This window comes from Chrysochloris asiatica, unplaced genomic scaffold, assembly GCF_000296735.1.
Source record: "Chrysochloris asiatica unplaced genomic scaffold, ChrAsi1.0 scaffold00018, whole genome shotgun sequence".
Lineage (NCBI taxonomy): Eukaryota > Metazoa > Chordata > Mammalia > Afrosoricida > Chrysochloridae > Chrysochloris > Chrysochloris asiatica.
Genome location: NW_006408536.1, coordinates 19,746,252 through 19,764,617, shown reverse-complemented (window position 1 = coordinate 19,764,617; position 18,366 = coordinate 19,746,252).

The window sequence follows — 18,366 nt, the reverse complement described above, 5'->3', positions numbered from 1 at the left end:
GCAGCCCCTCTCCTTCCCTGAGTCCAGAGTCCCCAGCCGCTCCATCTCTCCACGTCATCGTCTCTGCCTCCATCCCTGGCATCACCACTACCTTTTTTTTTTGATGATCCTCTACTTTACCAAGTCTGATGTCCTTTGCCAGGGACCAGTCCCTAATGATAACACGTCCAAAATATGTGATACCATGTCTCACCATTCTTGCTTCAAAGGAGTATTCTAGCTGTACTTCTTTTTAAATTGTTTGTTTACTGTTATGAATTGAATTGGGGTCCTAATCCCTATATCTGTGAATGTGACCTTGTTTGGAGATAGAAGGTTTTTATTTGCAGATTGTATCATTAAGTTAACTAAATGCTATTGAAGCAGGGTGGTTCCTAATCCTAAACCCTTCTGAGTGGTATTTTATAAAAGAGAAGAACTCACGGCAAGCAGAGTCACGCACTAGGGATGGCGAGGTGAAGGTGGGGGAAGACTGCATGGAATGATCAGTCTAACTGAAAACCAAACCAAATTCATTGTCATCAAGTCAATTTCAATTACAGTGACCTTGTACGTTGTCCAGGGAGTCCTGGTGTGGCTGTAGTATAAGCACTGTGCTGCTAACCACAAGGTCAGCAGTTCAAACCCACCAGTCACTCTTTGGAAACCCTACACAGGGTCACTATGGGTTGGAACTGACTGGACAGCACCGAACACCATCAACATAGGTTTTCTAAGGCTGTAAATCTTTGAAGGCGCCCTGGTGGTTTTGCAGGTTAGGCATTGGGCTGCATCAGGCAAGCTCGACAGTTTAAATCCACAGGAGAAAGATGAGACTGTCTGTTCATGTAAAGATTTTATTGTTGTTAGATACCATCAAGTCGGTTCCAACTCATGGTGACTTTATGTATGACAGAACAAACTGCTACCCAGTCCTGCACCATGCTCACAATTATTGTTACACTTGAGCCCATAGCTGTTGCCATTGTGTCCATCCATGCTTTGGGGGGATCTTCTTTTTTGCTGAAAAATCATGATGTTTTTCTCCAGATCCTGGTCCTTCCTGATAACATGTCTGAAGGATGAGAGACAAAGATGTTTCGTCTCTGAAACCATCCAGAGCAGTTCTACTCTGTCCAATAGGGCCATTATGAGTCAGAATGGACTCAGAGACAGTGGCTTTGATTTGTGTGTGTGTGTAAATCTACAGAAGCAGACTGCCACATCTTTCTTTCATGCCAAGAAATGGCCAGGGCTGCCAAAAGTTGAAAGAGACAAGTAAGGATCTTCCTCTTGAGCCAACTCAGAGAACACCACTTGCCGATGCCCTGATTTTAAACTTCTATCCTTCAGAACTGTGAGAAAATCCATTTATTTTCTTTAAAGTTGCCCATTTTGTTATGACAGCCCAAGGAGACAAAAAGAATTATTTTACCAGAAACTTTATCAAAGTCTAAGTAGAACATATAGCACGTATGGTATATGGAAGACTCAATATTGTTAAGATCTCAGTTTCCCCTCAAACGGATCTATAAATTCAGTATAATACTAACCAAAATATCAGCAGTCTTTTTGGTAGATATTGATGCCACCAATTCTAAAGTTTACATGGAAATGCAAATAGTCAACACAATCTTGAAAAAGAACAAAGAATAAATACAGAGAAAGTGCCAAATTATTTGACACAGTAAGCACCTTCAGTGCTGCATGACTTTATTGAAGCATTTCCAATTGTATTCTGTCAATTCTTAGAGCCTTGGTTTTTCCCAATGCCTTCAGGGTTGCCTGGACTTCTTCCTTCAGTATAATCAATTGAGCATATGGTACCTCTTGAAATGACTGAATACTGGCTAATTCTTTTTGTTATAGTGACGTATTCCTTCCATCTTCTTTTGATGTTTCCAGTATCATTCATTATTTTGTTCATGCTGTCATTGTTAAGTGTCATAGCAACCTTGTATAGATTTTCTGAGGAGTGGTTTGTGAGTTTGAACCATCAACCTTGTAGTTCAAATGACCTTGTGGTCCAGTGTTTATCCTACAGTGCCACACCAGTACTCCATTTTGCCCATAGAATCCTTCAGTATTGCAACCCGAGACTTGAATTTTTTCTTCATTTCTTTCAGTTTGAGAAATGCTGAGCATTCTTCCATTTGGATTTTCTACCTCCAAGTCTTTACATATTTCATTATAATATTTGGTTTTGTCTTCTTGGGCTGCCCTTTGAAATTTTCTGTTTAGCTCTTTTACTTTCTCATTTCTTCCATTCACGTTAGCTTCTCTACATTCAAGAGCAGACTCCTGGTGTGGCACTGCGGGTTAATGTACTGGACTGGAAGATCGGTTTGAACCGCAAGAACGGCAGTTCAGGCTCATCAGTCACTCCTCAGAAACCCTATGCAGGGTCGCTATGGGTCAGAACCAACTCAACAGCACTTCACAACAATACTCAAGAGCAAGTTTCACAGTCTCTTCTTACATCCACTTTGGTCTTGTCTTTCTTTCCTGTCTTTTTAATGACTTTGTGCTTTCTGCATGTATGATGTTCTTGATGGAATCCCACAACTCTTCTGGTCTTCGGTCATTAGTGTCTAATGCTTAAAATCTATTCTTGAAATGGTCTCTAAATTCAGGTGGGATATACTCAAGGTCATACTTTGGCTCTGGTGGACTTGTTTTATTAAATATTTTTAGCTTCAGCCTGTTCTCGCTTATGAGCAACTGATGGTATGTTCCACAGTTGGTCACTGGCCTTGTTTTGACTAAAATGTTGAGCTTCTCCATCATCTCTTCCCACAGATGTAGTCAATTTGATTCCTGGTGAGGTCTAGGTGGATGGTCGCCTTTTGCTGTTGGTGGTGGTGGTGTGCCATGGTGGGTTTCTGAAGCTGTAAATCTTTGCGGGAGCAGAAACTCTCATCTTTCTCCCACAGAACACCTGGTGGACTCAACCTGCTGACCTTGTAACTAACAACCCAATGCATAACCCACTACACTACTAGAGCTCCTTGTTGTGGTGGTGGTGGTTGTTGTTAAATGCCTTCAAGTCGGTTCCAACTCATAGTGACCCTGTATAAGGTTCCCAAGGAGTGGCTGGTGAGCTTGAACCACTTACCTTGCAGTTCAAACCAACCTTTCAGTCCAGTGCATTAACCCACAAGGCCACACCAGGACTCCAGAGCTCCTTAGTCACCTTTTATGTTGTTGAAAAAAAAGTGTTTGCAAAATTCTATCATGTGATCTCGTGCATCATTTCTATCACCAAGGCCATATTTTCCAACCATAGATTCTTCCACTTTGTTTCCAACTTTAGCATTCCAATCGCCAGGAAAGAACAAAGTACCTTGATTGCATGTTTGATCAGTTTTAGACTGAAGAAGTTGATAGAATTCTTCAATTTCATCATTATTGGCTTTATTGGTTGGTACCTAGATTTGAATAATAGTCGTATTAACTGGTCTTCCTTGTTGTTGTTGTTGTTGTTGTTAAGTGCCTTCGAGTCGGAGCCGACCCATAGCGACCCTGTACAGGGTTTCCGAGGGTGTAAATCCTTACGGGAGTAGAAAGCCTCATCTTTCTCCCGCGGAGCGGCTGGTAGTTTCGAACCACTGACCTTAAGGTTCGCAGCCCGATTCGTAACCACTACGCTACCAGAGCTCCTTGGCGTATGGATATTATCATGTCAAGATTATACTTCGAGATCTTGAAATGTTCTTTTTCATGATGGATGTAACACCGTTCCTCTTTAATTTGTCATTCCAGGCATAGTAAACCATATGGTTGTCCAATTTAAAATGGTCAATACCAGTCCATTTCAGCTCACTAATGCCTACAATATCTTTCTTATATGTTCCATTTCATTTTGCACAGCTTCCAATTTTCCTAGATTCAGACTTTGTACATTTCATGATCTGATTATAAATGGAGATTTGGAGCTGTTTCTTCTCATTTTGATTTGTGCCACATCAGCAAATGAAAGTCCTGAAAGCTTAATTTCATCATATCATTAACATCAACTCTTTGAGGAGGCAGCTCCTTCCAAGTTATATTTTGAATACCTTCCAACCCGTGGGTCTCGTTTTCGGGCATTATATCTGACAATGTTCTGATGTCATTGATAAGGTTGTCAGTGACTAAACATTCAGAAGTGGTCTGCCTCTCCTTCTTCTTAGACTGTCTTAGTCTTGAAGCTCTGCTTAAACCTGTCCACCCTGAGTGATTCTGATGGTATTTACAGTACTGGTGGCATAGCTTTCACTATCACAGCAACACATGATCCACCACAGTACAGCAAACTGACAGATGGGTGGTGGGTCATCTGACATTCAGATTATTATTGAGTCTTCTTCCAATCCTGATGCCATGTTCTTCTTTGTATAGTACAGCTTCTCAAATTATTTGCTCAGCATACAGATCATATACCACACGTAACACATCAACACTAGTTTCCTCGACTTCTGAAAATAGATCCTACAAAACTCTGGTATGATCATATAAATGGAATTGTGTTTGTATTAATGGCAAATAAAAGAATCAATCCAAACATTCATTGGTGGTGGTGTTGTTGTTAGGTGCCGTCGAGTCGGTTCCAACCCATAGCGACCCTGTCTAGGGTTTCCAAGGAGCAGCTGGTGAGTTTGAACTGCCGACCTTGCAGTTCAAACAGCTTTGCAGTGTGATTCATTAACCTACAGTGCCATACCAGGACTCCTCATTGGTGGTAGACTGGATATATAGATGATAGTAGATGCATACATACAATGGAGCCCTACTTAATGGTGAAATGACTACTCTCTCTCCTGTCTAAAGACTCTAGTCCTGATCCTAGACAGTGTCTCATGAATGCTTGTGACAGGCCACAAAAGGGATCAGACCAGAGGGAACAAGTGACTAACCACATCCCAAGCCTTGGGCCAGCACAAGAAGCATGCCCAGATAACATCTCAATAAACCAAGGACATCGCCATTTTAGTTGTCTGAGCCATCAGAATCTCACTTCTCTGGAGTATGGATGTGTATAATGATAAAGTGACTCCAAAAGAAGAAACTTTCCCATTCAATTTTATATGAAATGCACTGAGTTTAGAGTTAGATTAAATTTCTTTTTAGCTTCCTGGGTCTTTTGATCAAAACAGAAGTGGTTCTTCTCTTCTTTCATTGTAGTAGAATAAAACATATGTTTTATTCTAGAATTGCAGCCGATTTTTAAATAATAATTTTGCTTTCCATTTCAGCCTAAATAAAAGCTCACTGTTTCAACTTTATGAACACTGGTTCAAATCAGGGTCATGAGTCCTCAAAATGATGAGGATTTGTTAACATCTTCTAGTGAGGATTGATATTAATATTCTCCCCTACACAACTCCCAACAGGATTTCCTTGACTTCAAAGCAGATCACAGACAAGATGCAGTTGCCTCACATTGGCCATCTAAAATGAACCCCGGCTTCTCAAACTTGCTGTGCTAAGGGATCAGGTTTGTTTGGTTGGTTGGTTTTTTAATTTTCAATCCGTTATGGGTCAATCCGTTTGAACAAATGCAATGGTAATCACTTGAATAAAGAAATGGGGGCCTAAAAACCCAAAACCTTGTTAAAGCAAGATACTAGCCCTGGCATTTATTGTTATTATTATATTTAATAGACCTAGATTACTCACTAAATTACTTTTTAAAATTCTCAAGCCATTATTCCCTATGTCTGTACTTAACTCTGTACTTAGCATAATCCTCCTTATCACATGCAGTTTTGCGTTTTTCCTGTTTAGAACAAGCCTCTGAGCTGTAGCCTATTAGTATGGGTTCCATTATTAAATGGCCCAAATCCAAAGCAATATTCCATTAGCCTCCTAAGCATCCTTGAGAACAATCACCAGAGCATTCAAGATGGCGGCTTGAGTACACAGTGATCTCCTCTCCTTCCTAAGTGTCTCTCATGCCGCCAGCATATGCAACTTCCAAATATTTTCCAGTCCGCAATGAATCTTGCCAACCCCTTTCAGTTCTCACAAACACTTGATTCTGCCCACCCCATCACCTCACCTTATGTGAGCATATTGTAATTTCTTGGTCCACACACAAACTTATTTAAAATAAGGAATCCTTGGGTGGTACAAATAGTTAACACGATGGGCTGCTACCAGAAAGGATGGCCATTAGAACCAATTAGCCACTACTCAGGAGAAAGATTACAGCTTGGGGACCCATGGGACAGGTCTACTCTGTTTCATTGGGTCACTATGATTCAGAATCAACTTGGCAGGAAAAGGCTTGGTTTGGCTTGGTTTGGGTACTGTCGACAGTTAACATAATGGGCTGTTAATCAAAAGGTTAGCAATCCAAATCCATCCAGAGGTGCCTCAGAAGAAAGAACTAGCAATCTTCTTCTAAAAAGTCAGTTACTGAAAACCCTACAGATTACAGTTCTCCATGAGTCACAATTGATTAAAGGACAACTAGCCTATTTGAAAGAAAAGAACTGGGTAATGTGGGGAGAATACGTACAAATTCATATCATCGTAAACAATCTTGCCATATACTCTCCCAATACTCACTTAGATATGGACAAGCAGACCCAGGTGTCAAGGGGATGTGCCCACCCAGAATCAATGCCCGCCCCCGACTACACCACATTCTAGAGACCAAGGATCTTGAGATTCCCTGACTAACAGGCCAAGCCTTCTCCCAGGACCTGGCCAAAAGTCTTTCTTAAAACTCCCCAGCTAGTGTGCACAATACCAGGCGTGAGAGGTGGTCAAAGAATTACCGTGTTGTGCGAGTGTAGGTAAGGCTTAAATAGGTGGGCTGAGACTCCCATATATGTGCATGGCTGTCTCCTCACAGTGTAGAAGGATCTTGAACTGGAAACTTTGTCACAATGTAGTGTGGAGCCCAAGGTATCTAATAATCCTCAATTCAGACCTGGCCTCCCAGGTTGTTACAAAGGTATATCAGTCACAGTAGCAGGGAGAATGTATTTGGTTGTTTTTTGTTGTTGTTGTTTTTTAATTTAACAGTTTGTTAGCTTGACTTATAACTTTTTAGCCATGTTTAGACATATGGTATGCATGTATTCATTTGTATTCTTGCTTCAGGCCCCTCAAAATCCTCAAAAGGGAATATCCTTTCTCCCTTAAAATATTCTCATTTCTCATAATGAAAGTTCACTTTCTCAGTCCTCCCCTCACCTTATCCAGCATTACACAGAGAATTGGGATGGTGGCGAATAACTAGCAGACTTCTCACCTTCCGGGAAGGAGATTTGGGTTTGGGTTTGATTTCTAGCCAGTGCACACTCTCATCTATCAGTAGCTTGTCTGTTGCTATGATGCTGAAGAGGTTTCACTGGAAACAGATTAGGAAGAAGGATCTGATCATCTACTTTTGAAAATCAGCCAGTGAAAACCCTATGCATCTCAACAGTCATCTGGACAGCATTTCCTTCCACTGTGCATAGAGTCGCTATGAGTTGAACTCAACTGCAGCTAATAACACACTGAGAATACACAGTCTGCATTCTGTGTTTTAAGTAGTCTTAAATATCTGTTCTCTCTATGTGATCGTGTTACAAATTTTATATAAGGTTAGAACGTTTATTTCCTTTTATTCTCAACTTAGACATCTGTGGATAGTTTGAATTAATTTTCTTTTTTGAATGTGTAAAATATTGACTTGTTTCAAAGTATAAACTGCATGAAAAGATGAACTCAGAGAAGTCCTGCTTTCTCCTTCATTTATCCATCCTCTTTCTCCACCCACCTTCCACTTCCTAGAGGCAACCATTTTAATAAGTTTTCTATTTATCCTTCCAGCATTTCTTTCTGCAAATAGAAACAAATATGCTGATGTATTCTCATCCCCTGCTCCTTTATTGCACAAAATACAGCATATTGCATTACTATTCAGCATCTCCACGGCACATCACTGAACAAAAGAGCCAAGAGACCTTTCCATCTCAGGATCTTACTGGAACCATTTTATGACTGAATAGAATTCCATTGTATGAACATGCCAAAGTTTATTTTAATCAGTCCCACAGGATGTATGTTTGGCTTGTTCCCAATCTTTGTTCTTACAAATACTGCTGTAGTCAATAACCGTGTGAATCTGCCGTTTCATAAGTGTTCGGGAATATCTTTTAGATAGATACTTGGAAGGGAGATTCCTGTGTCAAAGAGTAAATGCACCTTCCATAGAAGTTATACTCTTGTATTTCCACCAGAGATACTTCAAAAGAGCTTGCTCCTCTCAGTGTGCTATAAACTTATTTGTCTCTATGATAGGTGAGAAATGGTCTCTCAGTATAGCTTAATTTACATCTCTGTTATTACTGATGATCTTGGCCTATGTGTATGTATGTGTGTGTGTGTGTGTATAAGGAGCTCTGGTAGCATAGTGGTTACGTGTCGGGCTTCTAATCTCATAATCAGCAGTTCAAAATTACCAATGGTTCTGCAGAAGAAAGATGAGGCTTTCTGCTCCTGTAAAGACTTACAGCCTTGGAAACCCTACACAGGGCTGTTAGAGTCGGAACTGACTCCACAGTAAATCACCACCACCACCCTATATATATTGTCCAGTTGTGAGGACTTTTGTTTTCTTTACATTCAGATGCAATCCATACTGAAGGCTGAAGTCTTTGATCATCAGTAAGTCTTTCAAGTTCTTTTCGCTTTCAGCAAGCAAGTTGTATTATATGCATATCACTTATCTTCCTCCAGTCCTGATGCCATGTTCTTCTTCATATAACCTATCGTCTAAGATTATTTGCTCTACATACAAATTTAATAAATATGGTGAAAAGATGCAACCCTGACACACACCTTTCCTGATTTTAAACCGTTAAGTATCCCCTTATTCTGTTCTAACAATGGCCTCTTGGTCTATGTATAGGTTCCGCATGAGCACAACGAAGTTTTCTGGAATTCTTTGAAATGTTATCCATATATTGACATGATCTACACAGTTGGAAGCCTTTGTATAGTCGATAAAACACAAGTAAACATCTTTCTGATATCCGTTGCTTTCAACCAAGATCCATCTGACATCAGCAGTGATAGCCTTTGTTCCATGTCCTCATCTGAATGTGGCTTGGATTTCTGGCAGTCCTCTGTTGATGTACTGTTACAACTGTTTTTTCATTCTCTTCAGTCAAATTTTACTTTACTTGCATGTGATATTAATGCTATTCGATGATTTCCACTTTCTGTTGGGTCACTTTTCTTTGGATGGGCACAAATATGGGTCTCTTCCAGTCTGTAGGTCAGGTAGTTGTCATCCACATTTCTTGGCATAGATGAGTGAGTGCCTCCAGTGCTTCGTTTTCATATATCACTTTGTTGAAATATTTCAAATTGTACACCCTCAACTCCTGGAGCCTTGTTTTTCTCCAATGCCTTCAGTGTGCCTTAAACGTCTTCTTTCAGTATTCTTGGTTCTTGTCATATACTACCTCTCGAAATGATTGAACATCGACCATTTCTAAAACCATGCATGTTCCTTCCATCTTCTTTTGATGCTTTTTGCATCATTGAATAGTTCGCCCATTAGTTATCTGCAATTAGTTTTGCCCATCAACCCAACTTACAAATCCTCCATGAATGTTCACTTGCCATATACATTACCTTTCCCCTCTCCCCCACTAGATACCCAGCATCCTCAATTTTCCCAGGTCCAGCTCTTCAATATGAATTGTTGTTGCTAAGTGCCTTCGAGTCAGTCCCGACTCATAGTGACCCTGACTGAGGAGTGGTTAGTGGGTTTGAACTGCCAACCCTGCAGCTCAAACTGACCTTGTAGTCCAGTGCATTATCCTGCAGCACCACTGCTATTGAGTCGACTCCAACTCATAGCAACCCTATATGAGGCTTTCAAGACTGCAAATCATTATGGGAGCAGACAGCCTCATCTTTCTCACAAGAAGCAGCTGATGGGTTTGAACTGCCAACCCACAGAAACACCAGAACTCCTTAGCAATTCTATAGGCTGTTTTACAACTAACTTTGATCATGCAGGCAGAGGGCACTAAAAGTCTTGCATTTCTAACTGGGGGGACGGGTTGGTCTTTGATATCATTCCTACTTATTGGGCTGGAATGTTTGGAGGGGGGTGCCTAAGGGACAGTGGGTAAGAGAAAAAGGCAACATTATAAAATGAAATAGGGGAAAGGCAAAGAATGGCAAGCTTCAACTTATCTTGGCTTTTCTTTGTGGTCCCCCTGTGGACTTCTTCTTGGCCTTACTTTGTCTTGGTGTTCATTGAATGGGGGTGATTAATGTAATTCATCATTTGTTTTTAGGAATTTCAAATTGGAAGTCTGACTCTTGAAGTTTGCATAACAGGCTTTTCTTGAAGGGAATGCAAATGAGCTGTTTCCCTAAGAAAGATCATTTTCAGATGTGGGGCAAATGGATGAATATTTGCACTTCATGAAAATTCTTTTCATACTGAATAATCCAGCTGTCAGCCCCCAAGTTGGTTTCTCAAAAATCAACTACCAACAGTTACTTACTTCCTGGCCTGTGCCTACAATGCAAGCTGTCTATTAACTAAAAAGACATAAGCTTTGTTTGTATGCTCGATGCTCAAAACAAAGCAGCTCATGTGGTCACTTTAAAACTTCTAGACCAAATTTCCTTTACCAACTTCCAGGATGTTGACAATTCTGGCCATTTAATCTGTTCTTTTTCAAATGTGGAAAGTTATCATTAAAAAAAAAAAAAAAGATTCACTTTCTCCTTACATGACCTTTATTTCAATTCATCAAAAAGATATTGGTTTATAATTAAGGAATATGGAGCACTTCTGCTGTATTGCCAGAGGGGAAGTTATCAAAATGATTCACAAGAAGCTACAGTAGGAAAACATTCCCCAGCACTTTCATTGATCATAAAATGCTATGCTATGCACCAAACGACTCCTAGTTTATTGCTGTGGGAAGTCCACATCCGGTTGACCTGAAAGCCCCTTGTTTAATTTTGAGTGTGTCCTAAGGCCATAGTATGGTGGGATTTATTGTTACATCAATTGAAAAATTTGATAATTATCATCTTTGGATGATATTTTAAATTTCTAATTATAATAAATCAAAGGAACTTTAGTATAGATGACCTGTTCACTACGATTTTAAATATATGTCAAACATGAAGGTAGAAATGACCTAAGTCCACACATAATTTCCTATCATTGTGAAATATGAGACATTTATATTAAATGTTGCCGTGATTTGGGTTCTTCCCAAACATACATCCTTAATTAAGGATTTGAGTGTAAATAGTTTATTTGGAATGTGATGAGCGGAAACACCAGTAGTAGAGTAGACAAAAGAGACAGAAGGAAGTCAAAAAAGTGTGTTATCAAGCCAGTGTCACTGTGGGCAACTGGAGTGAATGCCACTGAATTCTGGAGACAGTAGAGATTTGCCTCAGTTACCTCTATAAAAGGCTGAGAAAGTCTGTAGTTGGTTGAGGGCAGCTTCTAGGAGTATTAACTCTATGGTCCTTCCTACTTGTTCCATGAGTAGACCAAGAATAAGCTCAGAGTGTGAATGTCAAGGGAATGTAAACAGGCATCAACGGTTTCCCCCCTAAGCAAAAAAGATAGAAACGTCCATACTCTTTTACGACACTACTGAGAGACTTGAAACGACTTCTTGCAGAAAATAATTTGCAATATAAAGCATAAAAGAGAGAGGTGGAAAGAATACAAGAGAGATCTGAAAATCAAAAATAGTAACCAAAGATTTGCATTAAAGCAATATATTGAACTCATTCAGTATTCATGATACCTCCCAGAATTCCTTTGTAATGACTGTAGGGTTTCCTAATGAGGAATACAACTTCTTCAATATCATTTCCAAGACCGCAACTCACTATATTAATAAATAGACAGTCAAGGATAGATAGGATATATTCTCTGCCCTACTTGCAACATGGATTTTTACGTTCTGAAGACTCCAATAATGTTTAGGTTTTTGTTTTGTATCATTTTAGTAGCGACTCTTAAGTGTATCATACATGGGGATTTTAACTCTCCATCTCAAGTGTAAATTTCAGCTTTGGAGGTGGGGGCTGTAGAGACTTCTGGAACACAATGCTGCTCCTGCTGGTGCTGCATGCCGTGGCGTCAGTTCTGACACATAGTCATCCTTTATAGGGTTTCGAAGGCTGTAAACATGTACAGAAGCAGAACCCTTCATCTTTCTCCCATGGGATGACGGATGGATTTGAACTGCTGACTATGCGGTTTGTAGCCCAACATGCAACCCACCATGCTACCAGGGCTTCTTAGAATACAAATGAGGCTGCTAATAATGGAGCTACAAATCATGCTTGTAGACATAAACAGTGGAAAGTTTGGAAAGGAGAAGTTGACACACTGGCTTCAAGTCAGGTGCAAATCTAAGATGGAGAGAAAAACTGCTCTAGTCTACTTATTTTCCCTCACCACTTGTTTATCAGTTTGTCATATTGTGGTGGCTCCTAGGTTGCTGTGATGCTTCCTGGAAGCTATGCCACTGGTATTTTAAATACCAGCAGGGTCACCCATTGCGGACAGGTTTAAGCAGAGCTTCCAGACTAGGACGGACTACGAAGGAGAGGTGAACTACTTCTGAGTGTATTTATATATATTGTGTTGTTTTTTGTTGTTAAGTGCTGTTGAGTTGGTTCTGACTCATAGTGACCCTGAATAGGGTTTCTGAGGAGCATCTGGTGGGTTTGAACCACCGACCTTGTAGTTTAAACTGACCTTTGCAGTCGAGCACATTATCCTGCAGTGCCACACCAGGACTCCATATGTATATCAATTCCTAATATGCAAGTCTAAGCCGAAGCTAAAGAAAATGAAAGCAGGTCCACAAGAGCCAAAATATGACCTTGGATATATCCCACCTGAATCTAGAGACCATCTTAAGAACAGATTTGATGCACTAGACACTAAAGACCGAAAACCAGAAGAGTTGTGGGATGACATCAAAAACATCGTATAGGATGAAAGCAAGAGGTCATTAAAAAGGCAGGAGAGAAAGAAATGGATGTCAGAAGAGAGTCTGAAATTTGCACTCCAGCCTAGGAATGCTAAAGTGAATGGAAGAAATGAGGAATTTAAAGAGCTGAACAGAAAATTTCATAAGACAGCTTGAGAAAACAAAGCAGAATATATAATGAAATGTGCCCTGGAAATGTGACCTGGAGTTACAAAACCAAAAGGGAAGAACATGCTGAGCATTTCTCAAGGTGAAAAAACTGAAGAAAAAATCCAAACCTCGACTTGCAATATTGAAGAATTACATGGGCAAGCTATTGAATGCTGCAGAAAGCATCAAAAGAAACTGGAAGAAATATACTGTCAGTGTACCAAAAGGAATTGGTCAAGTTCAACCATTCCAAGAGGCAGCATATGATCAAACACCAATGGTACTAGAAGAAGTTCAAGCTGAATTGAAAGCATTAGTGAAGAACAAGGCTCCAGCCACTGATGGAACACAAACTGAAGTCTTTCAACAAACTGATCTAGCACCAGAGGCGCTCATTCACCTATGCCAAGAAATTTGGAAGACACTTACTTAGCCAACAGACTGGAACAGCTCCATATTTGTGCCCATTCCAAAGAAAGGTGACCCAATAGAAAGTGGAAATTAATATCACATGCAAGTAAAATTTTGCTGAAGATAATTCAAACACGGTTGCAACAGTACATCAACAGGGAATTGCCCGAAATTCAAGACAGATTCAGTAGAGGAAGTGAAACTAGGGATATCATTGCTAATGTCTGATAGATCTTGCCTGAAATCAAAGAATACTAGGAAGATGTTTACTTGTGCTTCATTGATTATGCAAAGGCTCTTGACTCTGTAGATCATGAAAACTATGGATAGTATTGCAAAGAATAGGTACTCCAGAGCACTCAGTTGTGTTCATGAGGAACCTATCCATAGACCAAGATGTAGTTGTTGGAACAGAACAAGGGGATATTAAATGGGTTAAAATCAGGAAAGGTGTGCACCAAGGCTGTATTCTTTCACCATACTTATTCAGTCTGTATGCTGAGCAAATAATCTCACAAGTGGGGTTATATGAAGAAGAACATGGCATGAGGATTGGAGGATGTCTCATCAACAACTTGCAATATGCAGATGATACAACTTGCTTGCTGAAAGTGAAAAGGACTGAAAATACTGATGAAGGTAAAAGACCTTTGGTATGGGTTGCACCTCAATGTAAAGAAAATAAAAATCCTCACAACTGGACAAATAAATAAAATCATGATAAATGGAGAAGACATTGAAGTTATCAAAGATTTCATTTTGCTAGGATACACAATCAACACTCATGGAAATAGCAGTCAAGAAACCAAACAACGTATTGTATTAGGCAAATCTGCTGTGCAGGACCTCTTTAAAGTGTTCAACAGCAAAGTTATCAGTTTGAGGACCAAGTGCCTGACCCAACCTATGAATAAGACAGACCTTAGAAGAACTGATGCATTTAAATGATGGTATTTGAAAATAATATGAAAAGTTCCGTGGACTGTCAGAAGAACAAACAAATCCATATTGGAAGAAGTACAGCCAGAGTGTTCCTTAGAAACCAGGATGGTGAGACTTCGTACCTCATACTTTGAATGTTATCAGGAGGGATCAGTCCCTAGAAAAGAACATCATGCTTGGTAAAGTGGCATGTCAGTGAAAAAGAGGAAGGCCCCAAAAGATGGACTGATATAATGGCATGAACAATATACTTAAACCTAACAATTGTGAGCATGGCACAGGTTCAGGCAGTGGTTCTTTCTGTTGTGCATTGGGTCGCTATGAGTCGGAACAGACTCAAAAGCATCTAACAACAACAACAACGTTTTACTCCCTGAGTCCATCTAAGTAGCCCTGCTGGTTATAGTGGTTAAGTGCTCGACTTCTCATTGAAAGGCTGGTAGTTCAAACCCACCAGCTGCACCATGGGAGAAATATGTGGTTGTCTGTGTCTGTAAAGATTGTAAACCCTATGGGGAAGTTCTACTCTGTCTTTTCAGGCTGCTATGTGTCAAACTGACTTGACAGCAGTGAGTTTGGGTATGAGGATCCAACTAAGTGAACTGTATGTGTTGGGGAGTCTGGGGGAGGAATGGAAGAAGTAAGAAGGAATTAGGTAACCAAGAATTAGAATTAGAATAAAGGTTCCTGCTGACCCAAGACAGGAGATGATGAAAGACAGAGAGAAGAGTCAAGACCCTGGGGAAAACAGCAGACACTATGCTGCTGGGATTTCCAAAAACAAACAGCAAATCAAAAAGACAAGTGGAAAAATGTAAACTAAGGTTACAGAACAGAGTTCAGATTAGGGCAGATGGGTCAGAAGAAGGGCAAGTCCAGAATATATGAGGAAGGTCCTAGATGGTGGGTGTGTGGGATCAGTTTAACAGGCCAGAGGCTAGAAAGAGCCAGAAGGGATGAGAACTAGGACCAAAGAATGAAAGGGACAGGAAAGCACAGCTACACCAGACAGTATACCATTCCCAAGTGTACCCTGCACTTTTCTACCTCTCTACCTTTGCTCAATTGTTGCTGTTGTTCTTAGATACCATCAATTTGGCTCCAACTCATAATGACTCTGTGCACAACAGAATGAAAAACTACCAGTCCTGTGTCTTCCTCACAGCCATTGCTGTGTTTGGGCCTGTTATTGCAGCCACTGTATGAATATTTGATTAAGGGTCATTTTGCTATGTGTTTGTTTGTTTGTTTTTAAATATAGCTGCTATTTTCTTTGTTCCACATTTTTTTTCTGTGTTAAGTCCATTATTTGTACATCTTCTTGTCAATTACTTCACTGCTGTTGTTTTAATGCTTAAAAATATTCATGGTTTTTCCTTTTCTTGCTGTGATGTGAAGGTGTGTTAATTTTCTTTGAGGTTACCCTGCAATTTATTAATTTCTTCTCTATTTTAAAGCATTCTGTTTTATCTTGAAATCTACTTGATTTCCGTGCCATTTGGAAGTTTCGTAACTATACTTTTCCCTTTTTTTGCTTTTTAGTTATCTTGATTATAAATTGATATCTCTGATTCCCTATTTTCAGTGTTGTAGGTTTGTGTTATTTTGGATACTTCTGTACCTGAATTGAATTCTGGGTGATTTTAACATGCATGTCGATCTCTGGTTGTTGTCTGCTGTTGTTGGTTCTCAAGGCAAAGGACTCACTTTTGTATTTTTGGTAAAGTTGGCCTGGTTTTTATAAATTCCTTTAATTTCAGTGTATTTGGAAATGCTTTATCTTGCTGTTGTATTTAAGGGACAGTTTTGTTGGGTATATGATTCTTGCTTGGCACTTTTTTTCTTTCAGAGTTTTGTACATGTCTCCCGATTTCCTTCTTGCTTGCATAGTTTCTGCTGAGAAATTAGAGTTTAATCTTATTAGTTCTCTTTGTAAGTAACTTTTCGCTTTTCTCAAACTACTTTTAGTATTCTTTCCTTGTCCTTGATTTTGTAGAGTTTGATTATGAAATGTTTTGGTGATTTTCTTTTGGCTCCTATCCTGATTAGGGTTCATTTATCTCCTTGAATGGCTATCTTCTCTTCTTCATGATATTAGGAGTTTTTTCTTCTAACAGCTTTTCAACTATGTTTTCTTTTTTTCTTCCTGTTCTGGAATTCCAGTCACCCATAAGTTATTCCTCTTTATGTTGTTCAAATGAATCTTAGACTTTCTTCAGATTTTTTTCTTCTTTTTTCTAATTGTTCTCCTAGTTTACTAGTATTAAGAGATTTATCTTCAAGCTCACTGATTTAGGCTTCCATTGATTCAAACTTGTCCTTTGCCCTTTCAATGTATTCTCCATTTCTGAAACCTTAGTATTTATCTTCTGGATTTCTATTTGTAGGTTTTTTACTGTCTCTAATCCTTTATCTATTTTGTTTGATTGTTCCTTTAGTTGTCTCCTGTAGGTATTTGACTAGCATTCTCTTGAATTCTTTTTCAAGAAGTTCCAATGTCTTCTTTTTCCTTCAAAAACATTTTCTAGCTCTGCCTCTTGGTCACTTGCTTGGGCCACTCTGTTTTATTCCTTATTCATGTGAACAGAGTTTGTCTGCTGCTTTCAAGACATTGTGATGTTGTTGCATTTGTATTAAGCTGATTATTGTATCATGGTGTATTCTTAGGTACTCACCAACTGCCTCCTAGTGGGTGTGATCAGAAGATGAGCTTGTGCACCATTCTGTTTGCTGTTCATGCAGCCCAGTTTAGGATAAATTTGGCTGATGTTGGTGGCTGTCATTGAGCCATTGTATAGAAGCTGGTATTGGTTCTTGCCCAATGGTTGGGGTAGTAGAGGGTGTGTTTGTGGCTGGGCTGTATGAACACAATTGCTGTCACCTGTTGGGTAAGGCAAGAAGAGAAAACACACACACCTGAGAGAATGAAAACCCACAAACAGTTAAGAAAACAAAGGAGGGTGGTGTAAGCAAGCAACAGCTAGAAAAAGAATACAAAAAACCAAAGTGAGACAAGAGGGACTGGATAATAAAATAAGAAAAAAAGAAAAGAAAAGACCAAAACACAATTAGGAAGAGGAATGAGTGAAAGGGAAAGAGACCAGACAGTAGAAAAAAAAACCCAAAATTATAAGAAGAAAGAAAAAAGTAGCAGCAGTTGGAAAAGAGGAGGGGAAAAAAGGCGGGGGGAGGAGATAGAAAGAAAAAGCTACAGAGACAAAGGCAAGGGAGAAAGAATTAAAAAAAAAAAAAAGTTAAAAAAAGGAAGAAGAAGAAAAACAAACAACAGGGGGGTAGGTGCCAGACCCAGAGAGGAGAAAATTCTGGGGTCTCCTGCCAGTCAAGGACCTCATGTCATGGGTAGGTAAGGAATGAGACTGTAGCACTCAAACTTAGATGGAGTTCCTGTAAGGCTATGTGTTGTCTGTTCTGGGCACCCAATCTGGAATTAGTTCCTGCAGAATCCAAAGCATCTAGGGCATCAGGGTATTTCCATCCCAGAGGGAAGTCAAGAGTGAGAGGTACCTCTAGTCCAGGGCTGACCAGAACCTACTTTGAAGGTCTGAACAGGCCACACCTGATTCCAGGTGCTGGGTTTCGTGCTGCTAGCTCCCTACACACTTTGTTGTGACCTCGATAGCCTGGAGAGCAGGGGCTTCCCTGGGAGTGTACACAGAAGAGGGTTGGTCATACTTCTAGTCACCAATATGTGGCCTGCCTTTATGCCACCTACTGCCCTCTTGCCTTCAAAGTCAGCTTAAAAAGCTCAAGATGGCCACACTATGGCTGGCTTTTTCTTTTTTTTCCCAGTGATTGTTCAACCGCTTCTCCTAGTGAAAGATAGTCGAGAGCTGGTCAAGGCCAACTCTGCAGATTTGGAGCAGGGCCCAGCTGAATGGAT